Below are 11,813 nucleotides of genomic sequence, written 5' to 3'. Positions count from 1 at the left end.
CGCCGTCCTGGCCTTCCTGTTTTGTTGGGGACGCACTGGCTCCCACGCACACACGGTCCCCAGCCTGCCAGACCAGGGCTATTTTAAAAAGCTAGCGCCTCTCCCCAGCCCTCGGTGTAAAGATAGCTAGTCTGGCCGCCCTGGCTTTACTCTGGGGAAGAAGAAGAAAAAAAAAAAAGCCTCCCAATTATAGAGCCAGGGCTGGCTACAAAGGCAGTTTGCACTTGGCTCCCGATGAGACATGTGCCCTTGGATTAAACAGATCACGCGTCAGTGGCTCACTTAGGAGGAAGGCTCGTTCAAGTAAGGATTTTTATTTTGCGGGGGATGAAGCGAACGCACATCTCTGGGTTCTGTTGGCACACTGCTGAACTGCAAGTCACATGCCGGATCCAGAAATGATGAAAACATCTGTTTTCGCTTTAGACCAGCGAGGCTCCGGCTGCGGTGCGGAGGGGCGGGGCAGGGAAGGGAAGGGCTTTGCTCACCAGCGCCATCTGCTGAGCCTGGTGTAGAAGCGCGTGCGTCCCAAGCACACTGCGGCTTGACGTTCACCCCGGGAAGGGGGAGATCAACAGGTGCGGGGGGAAGGGGAGGGTCTGTGCCCCGGCGATCACTCTCCTTGGAGGACAGCCCTGATTTTGCCCTGGAGAATGTCCAAGTTCGTATTGCCTCGGAGTGTTCACAACAAAGAGCTTTGTCCCTGGGGACTGCTCTGGGGCAGAGGAGGAGGAGGGAGAAGCGGCAAATGAATTCCCAGGTCGGGAGGGAAGGAGGTAAAGGGGGAGGGGAGTAGCTGGTTGGTGGTTTGCAGACACTAAAATTTGCTGTTCCTTCTGGCTGAAATCTACCAGAACAAAGGAACCGCACCTCTTCTCTAGGAAAACTCCCAGCTGCACTTCCCCCAGCCGTCCCTCTTTCCTGCCATGGTGGCTTTTACTCTAAATGTTCCAGTATTCACAGAGACTATTCTGGTGAGGCAGGGCTTGATCAACCCTTGGACGTAAAATCCACCCAGCCCGGTGTGAATGGAGCGCTGGGGATGGGTTCTGAATAGGAACCATACTGACAGCCAAGCCACCGCATTTTTCCAACGTTCAGCAAATATTTACCGCCTGCCTGCTAGGTGCCCAGCACTCACTCAGCACAACTATCTGTCATACAGTTTTTAAAACAATACAAATATGTCAGAGGAAAATGTATGTTTAATGTCAAGTCAGTGTCCATGACAAATGACAGCTGTGAGTTCAGAGGCAGGGAGGGGATTCCAGACCCTCAGTCGACCTTTTCTCAGTGTTTGGGGGCAATTCTGAGAAGTTTGATTCTCCCAATCATCCTTTGTGTTGTCTAATCCCCTAAATAACTGATTTCAGTCAACCCGTGTCAGCCTTGACCTCCATTCCTCTTTAAAGTCCAATCCTTCTCTCCAGTTCCTGGGGAGCTCATTGCCAGAGGACAACCCTGCTAGGGGACCATTCAAACTGCATCCTATCACGCAACATCAGAATTGGGTGGGTCCTAGACTTGACTCCCAGGCGTCATCCTTGGGAGAAGCAAAATTCCAAGATACAGCTATGTGAACAGAACTCCCCAACAAGACACAGGCTGTGAGGGGTTAATCGACAGGGGAAAGAACTGTGGTCGAATGTAAAGGTCCAGGCTCACAGATCTCACTCAGTCCCTTTACCTCCCTTGACACGCATCTGCTGAACACACCCTCAGTTCTCTGCTGCCTACCTTTGACGTTCCCAGAAGAGGAAAGTCTGCTAATACGGACTGGAGTCAATCTGTCTGCTCATCTTTTCCCACCTTACCTATAAACTCCCCAGTTCAAAGGGAAACTGAGGTTCTCTACTGAGGCTCAGTCCTTCCCATTCTTCCGTTTCACCCCTAAATAAATACAGAAAGAGATGTCCTCTGCATGGGTCTTTTGAGCATGAGCCCTTCTCCTTGCTTGGTGCCCTGCAAACACACACTGTACTTTCCTTCACCACAATGTGTCAGTAAATTGGCTTTGCTGCATGGCAGGCGAGTGGACCTCAGTTCAGTTCAGTAACACCACCATCTAAGGGATGAGTCAGAAAGAGTTTCATTTCCTCTTTCTGAGGAACTGAGAACCAGCTCAGTCTTCACAGATCTTGCCCTACTCTACCTGTATCTCCAGTGGCCTTATCTGTCTCCATAGAACCAAGTTCTTCAATGGCTGGGGCCCAAATTCATCCTCAAAGCGGTTTACAAGTCAAGCCTGCCCTGCTCTGGTGGTGGAAAATTACTAGTTCAGGGGAACCATGCAAATCAATACAATCAACTTCAGTTTTTGTTGCAGGCCTTAAGCGATTAGAGCATGAGACTTTGTTTTAGTCTGGTTTGATATTGATCTGCCCTGGAGAGTTCTGACGAATTTTCTTTGTTTTGTAAACTGAGGAAACCTGGTCACCGGCCCATATTTCTTTGCTGGACTCTTCCCTTGACTTTTTCTCATTTGCAACAGGTGTGTGTTTTGATCCATGGTGGGGCTGGATCTGGAATTTTTCATGCCACAGGGACATCTTTGAGCACAGAAGTTAGGGTGTTTTGGCAACATTCAGCAAAATAACATCTCTGAACTAGACTCAAAGAATAAAGTAGAAAACTGCAGGTGAAAAGATGTGGCATGAAAATAAACAGCAGTCATTTTGTGCTTTACCAGGTGTCCTATCTCAACTCTCTTTTCCTCCTCATAAAAATAAATTCTATGGCCCTACTTCGCTCCATACACCTTGGTGTGATTCCCTTCACACAGAGAAATAACCTTTGTTCAAAGCTCCGCTTTTCTAAGCTGTGCTGACTTCTGCCTGATGACTCTCCACACATAAGATTAGCACCTCCTTTCCAGCTCCAAATAGACTGTAATCCAAAAGCTGCTCTTTTAAATAGAGGTTTCTCTTATGCTTAAATTCCTAAATAAAAGAAACATCAATGCTACTGCTACTCTCCCCAGTTAAATCCGATTTGCAAGATGTGCTGCCTGCTCAAAAATCTGGGTGTGAGCTGGAGCCTGGGCTCAGGGACACATTTGGGATTCTCCAGTCATCCTCTATCTGGAGGGCCCTCCAGTGGCCAAAATAATACCTGATATAAACAAAGACCACCAAAGCGAGTGGTTACAACAAAGGCGGGGGATGGACATTTGCCTGGCATTGAAAATGCTGCCTGTAAGCCCCACATTCTGCCCCATAGAGGTGTGTGTCGTTTAGAGAAAGTCAAGACAGAATCACAGCTCAAGAAGAGCAGACATTTGCATTACAAAAGGACCCTTCATTTGATAGAGAGGCAGGTTTGAACTCCATGAAATGACAACTCCCTCTAATTTCTTTAAGATTCTATTGAATTCACGGAAAACAGATTGACACATTCCAGAATGCATCTGGGGTATAAAACATGGTAGGTTTGAACTCGATCTGCACTACTCAACCCACCTCACCCACACTTCCGTCTCTGAAAACCTCATAAGCACCCTGACCATGAGACACAGGAGAAAGTGGAAGTCAGGTCACCTGGTAAGATCTGAATGCTCAGTGCAAGTCAAAGGTCCTCTGAGCCCAGAGCTGCCTTTCTGGAACACTGTGAGAAAAATGGGAGGTTGCTCCAATATGCTTCCCTCTGGACTTAGAGGATACTGCTGGTATTCCAGAAGACTCCAGAAGGTTTTCCAGAAGAAGCTCTGCCACGAATTACAATGTCATCGAAACCGAGCACCCTCCCGGGTACAAAAGCCCCTCCATGCTACACACACACACACACACACCTGTTTCTTGTTTGTAGGAAAAAAACGCTTTAGTCTCCTAAGCCTTCCCTGAGTTCCAAAGCGCAGATTCAAACAATTACGAATTAGGGAAGTGAAGGAATGTAGAAACAAAGGGAAAGCAGCCAGGAGACAGTTAAGTCAGCCATAAAGCAGAGTCCTAGTTCCTCCTCAAGGGATACACACAACAATCTGCTGCAAGTCTTCGAGTTGCTCTGCAGGAACTAAGGCCCCCCTCCACCCCACCCAGGTGGAGGATGCTGACCACACTACATGCTGACCGCAAGCACGCAGACTCCAGACTGTTTGGCACCAGAGGGCTGATTAAGATTCCTGGAACACCGCCCCGTTACCTCACCACCAGCCAATCAGAAGAAAGTCATGCCCCCTGCAGCTCTCACCCCAAATGTTGTCTTTAAAAACCCTTCCCTGAAAGCCACCAGGGAGTCTGGGTCTTTTGAGCACGAGTTGCCTGTTCTCCTTGCTTGGTGTCCTGCCATAAACCATCCTCTGCTGCAAACGCCAGGGTTTCAGATAGGCCCTGCTCTGCTGTGAACACACGGACTCCGGTTCGGCCACGTGCCCCTCACCCGGAACCGCCCCCAGCACGGCCCACAGCAGCTGCACCCAACTGACTTCCCTCCACAGACCACAGTCTTCACACACCTGCCCTCACCCCACCCCCCACGGGGCAAACTCCTACTCATTCCGCAAGGCCTCGGTCAAGTGCCAACTCCACGCTGGCACCTTCCCCAACGCCGCCGAATGTACGTCTGTTCCATCCCCTTCAGCCTCCATAGCATCGCGTCCCTGCCTCTGTCAGGGCACTTGGCAGGGCTGGGCCCTCCAGCCTGCGGATGGCAGGTAGCCTGGCTCCTCCTTTATCTTTGCATCCCAAGTGCTTAGCGTGGGGACTGCTGAGTGGACGTGGAGTAAGGGGGCTGAGGCTGGGGCCAGCATCCCCCCTCCCAGACCACCACATGCCACTGCCAGGTGCTGAGGGAGGTGGAGTGGGGGGCTCCCTCCCCCCAGTGCAGTGTGCTAGTGATGGAGGGGGCATTCTCCCCTCTCCATCCCCTCCCTCCAGGTCAGGCACCCACCATCAACCACTCCCCCTCTGCATCCCAGTGACCTGGGTTCTCTCTTTGCACTTTCAGCAGCAGCAGCAAACATGCAGAAGCAAGTGTCACCAAATCTAACTTGAGTCCACTCACCTGCCATGCCGTGAAGCCCGTCTGCTGATGCCCGGTTGTGGTGAAATGAAGGGCAGCACTTATTGCAGACACCAAGCAAGAAGAACGAATGACTCACGCTCCGAAGAGCTGAACGCCAAGGAAGGGTTTTTTTAAAGGCAAAATTGGGGGGTGGGGCTGCAGGGGGCATGACTTTCTTCTGATTGGTTAGTGGTGAGGTAACAGCGTGGTATTCACGGAGTCTTAATCATTAACCTCCTGGTTTCAGTCTGGGGTCTCGTGCTTTTGGTCAGCATGTAGTCACCATCCTCACCTGGGTGGGCGTCTTAAGTGCCTGTTAACTCAAAGATCTGCATCAGATTGTATATTCCTTCAGGAGGAATTAGAACTCTCATTGCCGAACTATTACCTTACTTTTCTTTCTTGCATAACTGCTTTTCCTTTGTTTCTGCATTACCTCCCTTCCCTAATTAGTAACTGCTTGAATCTGCTCTTTGGAACTCAGGGAGGCCTAGGAGACTAAAGCCTTTTTCTACAAACAAGAAGTAGGGGACACGGAGGGCCCTGCAGGTTCCTGCGCAGTTTCGATCCCCCCCTTTTTTGATACCCCTCAATGGAACAGAGATGGGACAAGAAAGGGAATAAAGTTTTGTGCAGAGAGGTTAATCATAAACTCGGCAGGGGAACTTGGTTTGGGAGGGACTCAGTTTCACGAGTATCTGTCTGGATGCTGTGCTAGTCTGGGTCCAGCTCGCACTAGGTCTCTCTCTGGAAAGTAGAGAAAGAGGAGCCTAAAGACGGCTCCTCCACACCGCCCACGCCCTGCTCATCCTACACTAAGCTAGCGTCCACACCTCATGCCCCAAAAGCCCTCTTGTGAGGACACCACCGGTCTCATCTAAAATCAGGGTCCAGGGCTTCCCTGGTGGCGCAGTGGATGAGAGTCCGCCTGCCGATTCAGGGGACGCGGGTTCGTGCCGCGGTCCGGGAGGATCCCACATGCGGCAGAGCAGCTGGGCCCGTGAGCCATGGCCGCTGAGCCTGCGCGTCCGGAGCCTGTGCTCCGCAACGGGAGAGGCCACAGCAGTGAGAAGCCCGCGTACCGCAAAAATAAATAAATAAATAAAATCAGGGTCCGCCTCGCAGGGCTGTGGGGAGGACAAGAGTCACTCTCCTAGACAGCGTTCAGAGTTGTGGCATTTCATAGGCGTTACCTAATGTATCTAATCTGATTTCACCCTCGCAGCAACCCTATGAGGTAGGTGCTAAAGGATCATTATTTACAGGTGAGGAAACAGCAGGGCAAGAAAGGGCAAGACACCGAGAGTCACCAGTTCCCCAGGCAGGGTTCCAACTCAGGCCATCTGAGCCCAGACCCTTGACCACATGCAACTCTGCATGAAGGGCTGCCAGGCACAGAGGAAGTGCCCCGCAGACGCTGGTCACGGTTCCCTGGGGCATTTGCCAGGACTGAATACTCCCTCCTCCGAGGGCACCTGAGGGCTCCAGTCTGGCTTGGCCCAGGTTCCTCGGCTTTGGGTGTTACTTTGAGATCTCTTTTCACTCCCAACATCTCTCTCTCTCCAGGCTTTTATCTCCACCGACCCCTCTAACTCTGACCATTCTAGATGTACCTCTGCAGCAAGACCTCCAGCCCAGCTCAGTCTCTGAGCTCCAAAAACCACCTAATCCTACAGCACCTTCCAGCTTCAAAGCTCTTGCACATGTTTCGTTAGACCTCCCAACACCCTGTGGTGTCAGCTTTGTTATCACTCCATTTGATGGACAAGAAAACTACGGCACTAGGGAGACTTGACAAGTGGTCTCTGTAGTCCCATGGCAAGAACTGCAGCACCGGGATGCGACCTCAGCCCGCGCTCTCTCCCTGAGTTGGACCTATCGAAGTGGGCTAGTAGTCTTCCATTCATCCTGTCTTCCATTGAGGAAGTCTACATATAAAAAGCAGTTGCTCAAAGGAAACAAGGTATGACATTATTAATTAAAATGTGGATACGCAGCCAATCATGCACTCTTCTCCTCGAAGTAGGGTTTCAGTGTTTCTCTTAGAAGCTGAACTGGAGCCTCCTTCCTCCCCCAGCGTAATCATGGGAGACCCCAGCACAGGCTTGACCACAGGCTTTGAGAATTAAGATGGGTTAACTCCCTAATTAGCTGAGCTCTTAAGCAAGTCATGTAACATCCTTAGCCTCCGTTTCCCCTTTTATGAAATCACATACACCATCTACACAAGACTCATAAGTGACTTGCCAACCCTGAGGTTTATTCTCTGCTGTTCCAGAGGGCAAGCATCCTGTCTGCTTTTACATTATTCTTCCAGAGACTAATGCAGGACCTGGTACAGAGGAAGTGCTCAGATAATATTTCTTAAATGAATGTTGCTCTGGGGTCCAGGAATCAGGTGCCTGACTGACAGGGAGTATTGAGTCTTGTCAGCCTAGAGCTTGACACCTGACATTAATCTCTGACTTATTTGGGAACTGCCCAAATCCTCAGAATTCTCTCTTCTTCTGCCTGATACCTCTCTATCTTAGACACCTGCAGACATTTATAAGAGCTTCCAATAGGGGCTCAGCATCTATTCACATAAAATCCACCTGTTCTACCCTCCAGCTCTTGCAAAGCTAGATGCTGCAGTTTAATATTTAGGGAAACTATTCTGCCGTTTAACACATCCCCTACCCTGTTGAAATGGAGAAAGTGCTCCCCATCCAACACTAAATATTAATACCTCCAAAGCTCCTTCCAAGTGCTTCTTTTCCTCCTACCCCATCACCCAGAAACACGAAAAGTGATCCCACCCGCTGGCTTTAGACCATCCCCTTCTCTTCCTCAGAACTCAGACACATCCCTCTTGATGACTCAGGTTACTTTGGGACCAAACACATTCATATGACAACCATGTTTGCAAAGCACCTTCTGCTTACGCATCTGTCTTATGCTCTCATGTCTACTTAACGCTGTCCATTTCCTTTGATGGGATGCATCGAAAGCTGTTCCTCCCATATTTCCGAGCAGCAAAACACTCAATAGGGAAAAATTAGTGAGCCAGAGATAACGAAGTGACTCAAGTAAATCCTCCTATGAGTTTCACTAGTACAGAAGATGAGTCAAAGTACTTCACTGTGATGATAGGTAGAAATGCAGCTGATGGCATGGTGGTCCTCTGGTTCCACTGGTCCTCAGAGTAAGTCTATATCAAAACTGCTTATAGGGACAAAGGGGAAGAGGGTATCAGGCTGCTTTTGAGATCTGCATTCAGGTTCGCCTTTGTGGTGGAACCAGGACAGAACAGAAGTAGCAGAGCTTTGGGAAACTCTCCCACGTGAACTTGGTCATATTCACGACAACAGAACTGTAACCAGATGCAATTGCTCATATAAAATAAAGTGATAAAGGGACACACACCAAATGTTAACAGTGGTTGTCTCTGGGATTTTACCAGGAAATCTCATTTCCTTCTTGCTGCTTCTTTCATTTTTTCCAAATTTCTATAGTGGATACAAACTCCTTTTATAATCCAAAAAAATAAAATGTTTAAAAAGATAAACTGGTTAAAATAAATTCCAAATGTATACACCCAAATCAGGCTCTCAAAGGGTCACCTGGCGTGTCTGTGTAAAAGAATTAAAAGCACAGACTCTGAAATCAAGCTACTTGGGTTCAAATCTCAGCCCTGCCTCTTACTAACTGTTGTGTACTTGGGCAAATTTCCTAACCTTTCTGTGCATCAGTTTCCTTATCTATAACATGAGGATAATAATATCTTCCTTACAAGATTATTGTGAGGATTAAATTAGTTAATACACAAGAACCCCCCTGAACAACGCCTGGCATAAAACAAATACTTATTTGCTATTAGGACTTATTGCCATAGGACTACTATCGCTCAAAATGTTTAGGGACCATCTATTGTATTCAGGGTCTTAAACACATTCCCTTGAATCATTTCAATGGGATTAAAATTTCCTCCTTTGAAGATGTGCCAATTCTTGGGAGCAGTCAAGCTGTCTGGGGTTCGAAGTAAGGTGTGTTTATGAAATCAAGGGCTTGATGTTCTTGTATCGCTCATCAACTGCCTATGAAGAATTCCATAAAACACACATGCACACCTACCCCCAGGTAATTCAGCACCACCCAGGGTGTGATCAATCCCTGGGTAACTAATAGGTTCTGCTTCTGCTAGAGAGAGATTGAAAATTAAAGTTTAATTATGAGACCTCTTCATTCAATTGATCTTGAGGGCTTTATGTACTAGCATACAACCAAAGGGCAAATTTCATAAAAGGCTGATTTACATTTAAATTTGAGCCTTTTTTTCCTTCCTCAAAGTTTGCTGATGCTGAGTTTTAAGTATGATATTGTTTTCACACAAATATTCCCAAACATTACCAGTTGTCATCTGGCGTTAAATAGGGTTGCGGCACGACAATGATAACATTAGCATTTTTAAAAGCATAACATCATTGTTCTGTAAATTGTTGCAGGCTCAAATTACCCTACACATAATCTTTTTACAAAAAATTAATGGGGCACTGGCATCAAAGCCACTTAGGGTTGTATAAAAAGAATGGCAGCCACCTCCTTTTGCTGGGACCCTACTGGTCTTGTGTGAGCCCAATTAGCACCCTCATGGGACATGGTGCAATCGTATGCTCCACTGTGTACATAAATAAAGGTTAGTAAAATGTGCACTGGACATCGTTTCCCAAGATGCAAAGGATTTTGATAAAATCTAACTGGGTTGTCGCAAAGCAAAAGAATCGTTCGTGTTTCTGATTACTGAATTCTTAAAAAAAAAATTCCAATTAAAAAAAGGGCTTCATCGATCTAGCATCAGTAGGAAATATTGTGTTCCACATAAACGATTTTGCAAAGCAATTGAAGTCTACCTCTGTCTCCAAATGCCATTTTTAATCTTTCTGGTGGAGATCTTTTAAAAATGTATTACCTCTACCCTTGAATTCCCTAAACAGTATTACTATTACAGACTTCTAATACTGTACCAAAAGGGCAAAGCAGCATGGCGAATAGGAACACGAACTCAAGAATGGAATAAATCTAGGTTTCAGTCTGGATTCTACCACTTCCTACATGTGAGATCTTGGAGGTGTCACTCAGCCTCTCTTACGAGCAATTGTCCTCATCTCTTAAAACAAAGGTTAACTATCTAAATCACAGGATCATTTTTAGAATTTAAAAAGAAATTATAAAGCGTTTAGCACAGCAACTGGTAAAGAACAGGGGCCAAACTGAGGAGAACCATTATTATTTTCATCAAGTGGGTCATGTAACTTGTAGGACTCTGTACCTTTGGGGCCCGACAGGTTCTATACTAAATGGCCCCAACAAACTGTTGAATTCCTTTATCTCTGACAGAGGTTTCTGACAGTCTATATTTTCTGATAGCTTTTCATCTGTTGTTGTCAGGGCTTCTGCCTTAATCATCTTTTTCCATTTTTAATTTACTGTGGCCTAGGGAACCAGAGACTCACAGCTGACACATGTAGGCAGAGTTTGAGGGCTACACTGTCACCCCGAGGACTGAACAACAGTATCCTCCCAGGGTTAAACTTTAAAATCAACACATAATAGGCAGAATAATCTTACAGAAACACGGCTCTCGAGCCAGGAAGATATTATTATAGCCCAGTCTGAAGGCAGTGTTAACATCAGCTACAGAATGTTTTCGTGTCGGGGGCAGTGAACTCAACCACAAAACAAAAAGATGACTCAGGGTGCCAGACACGGGCAGTGCCCAAGCCCTGTCCAGGGGAAACTGGCAAAGGGACTTCAAGGATTAAGATCCCACTGGCAAGGCCTTCTTAAATAGAAATGGATACAGGGAGTATCTATATCCTGAAGGTTTCAAATACTAAGTTTGTATGGAGTAGATTCTTCTTCTAGCGGAACGTCCAGCATTCGTTATCCGTTCAGTATTTATTGGGCGACCACTATTCACGCCCAGACCCCTAGCTCAACAAGCAACCTTCTCGTCTAACTGGCTTCTTAGGTAGAGCTCCTGACACGGGGAGAATGTACTGGCCACATTAACCTGCTAAGAGACAGGGCGATTTCCTGAGGTGAATTAATAAATGGGTGTCATCTTGCTGCATATCAGTCTCGGGAGCTTGGTTAAGGTGCGTTTGCCATCGAGAGATGACTCTCTATCGTATGTCGACAAAACCCTCTATCTAAGCCTGGAACCTAAGGGCTAGGCCATAACCGGATGGTAGGTATCCCCTTGGGATTCTTCTGGGCGCAAGGCACTGGATTGAGGGTGTTCACTCTGACACTGAATGGTGACAGGAGGCAGGGTGGCACAGTGATACAGAACAGGGCACTGTTCTATTGAAGGCTGGTTTTGCCATTTACTTTCTGGTTTCCCTTAAGCAAATTACTTAACTTCTCTGAGCCTTTTTCCTCATCTACCAAATGGGATGATAAAACTTAAGAGATTGATTCTGGCTCAATAGTTAAACAAAAGCAACATCCCGGAAGATGTCACACCAAAGCACCCTCTCCCACCTGTTCCGTACTCTCCAGTCCTGACTTTGTCGGTCCACCTGCCTTTCATCACCGATCAGAGGCAGGTGTGGCAACCCTCATAGACTTCATCACCTCCAGAAGCCTCATCATACCGCTGTGCTTTCTTCTCTCAGATTTGAAAATTGCCTTCTTAGCAAACTGTCTCTTAGCAAAGGTAGTTACAGCTTTAAGGGAGCCACTTAGTTGTCGTCCTGGCAGAATGATTTTATTTACTTCAAAACAGCCACCATGTCTCCCTTCTCCTCAGCCAACACGAGTAGACATCGTGA

Source organism: Pseudorca crassidens, chromosome 9 (genome assembly GCF_039906515.1).
Source record: "Pseudorca crassidens isolate mPseCra1 chromosome 9, mPseCra1.hap1, whole genome shotgun sequence".
Lineage (NCBI taxonomy): Eukaryota > Metazoa > Chordata > Mammalia > Artiodactyla > Delphinidae > Pseudorca > Pseudorca crassidens.
This window is presented reverse-complemented; position numbering follows the sequence as displayed.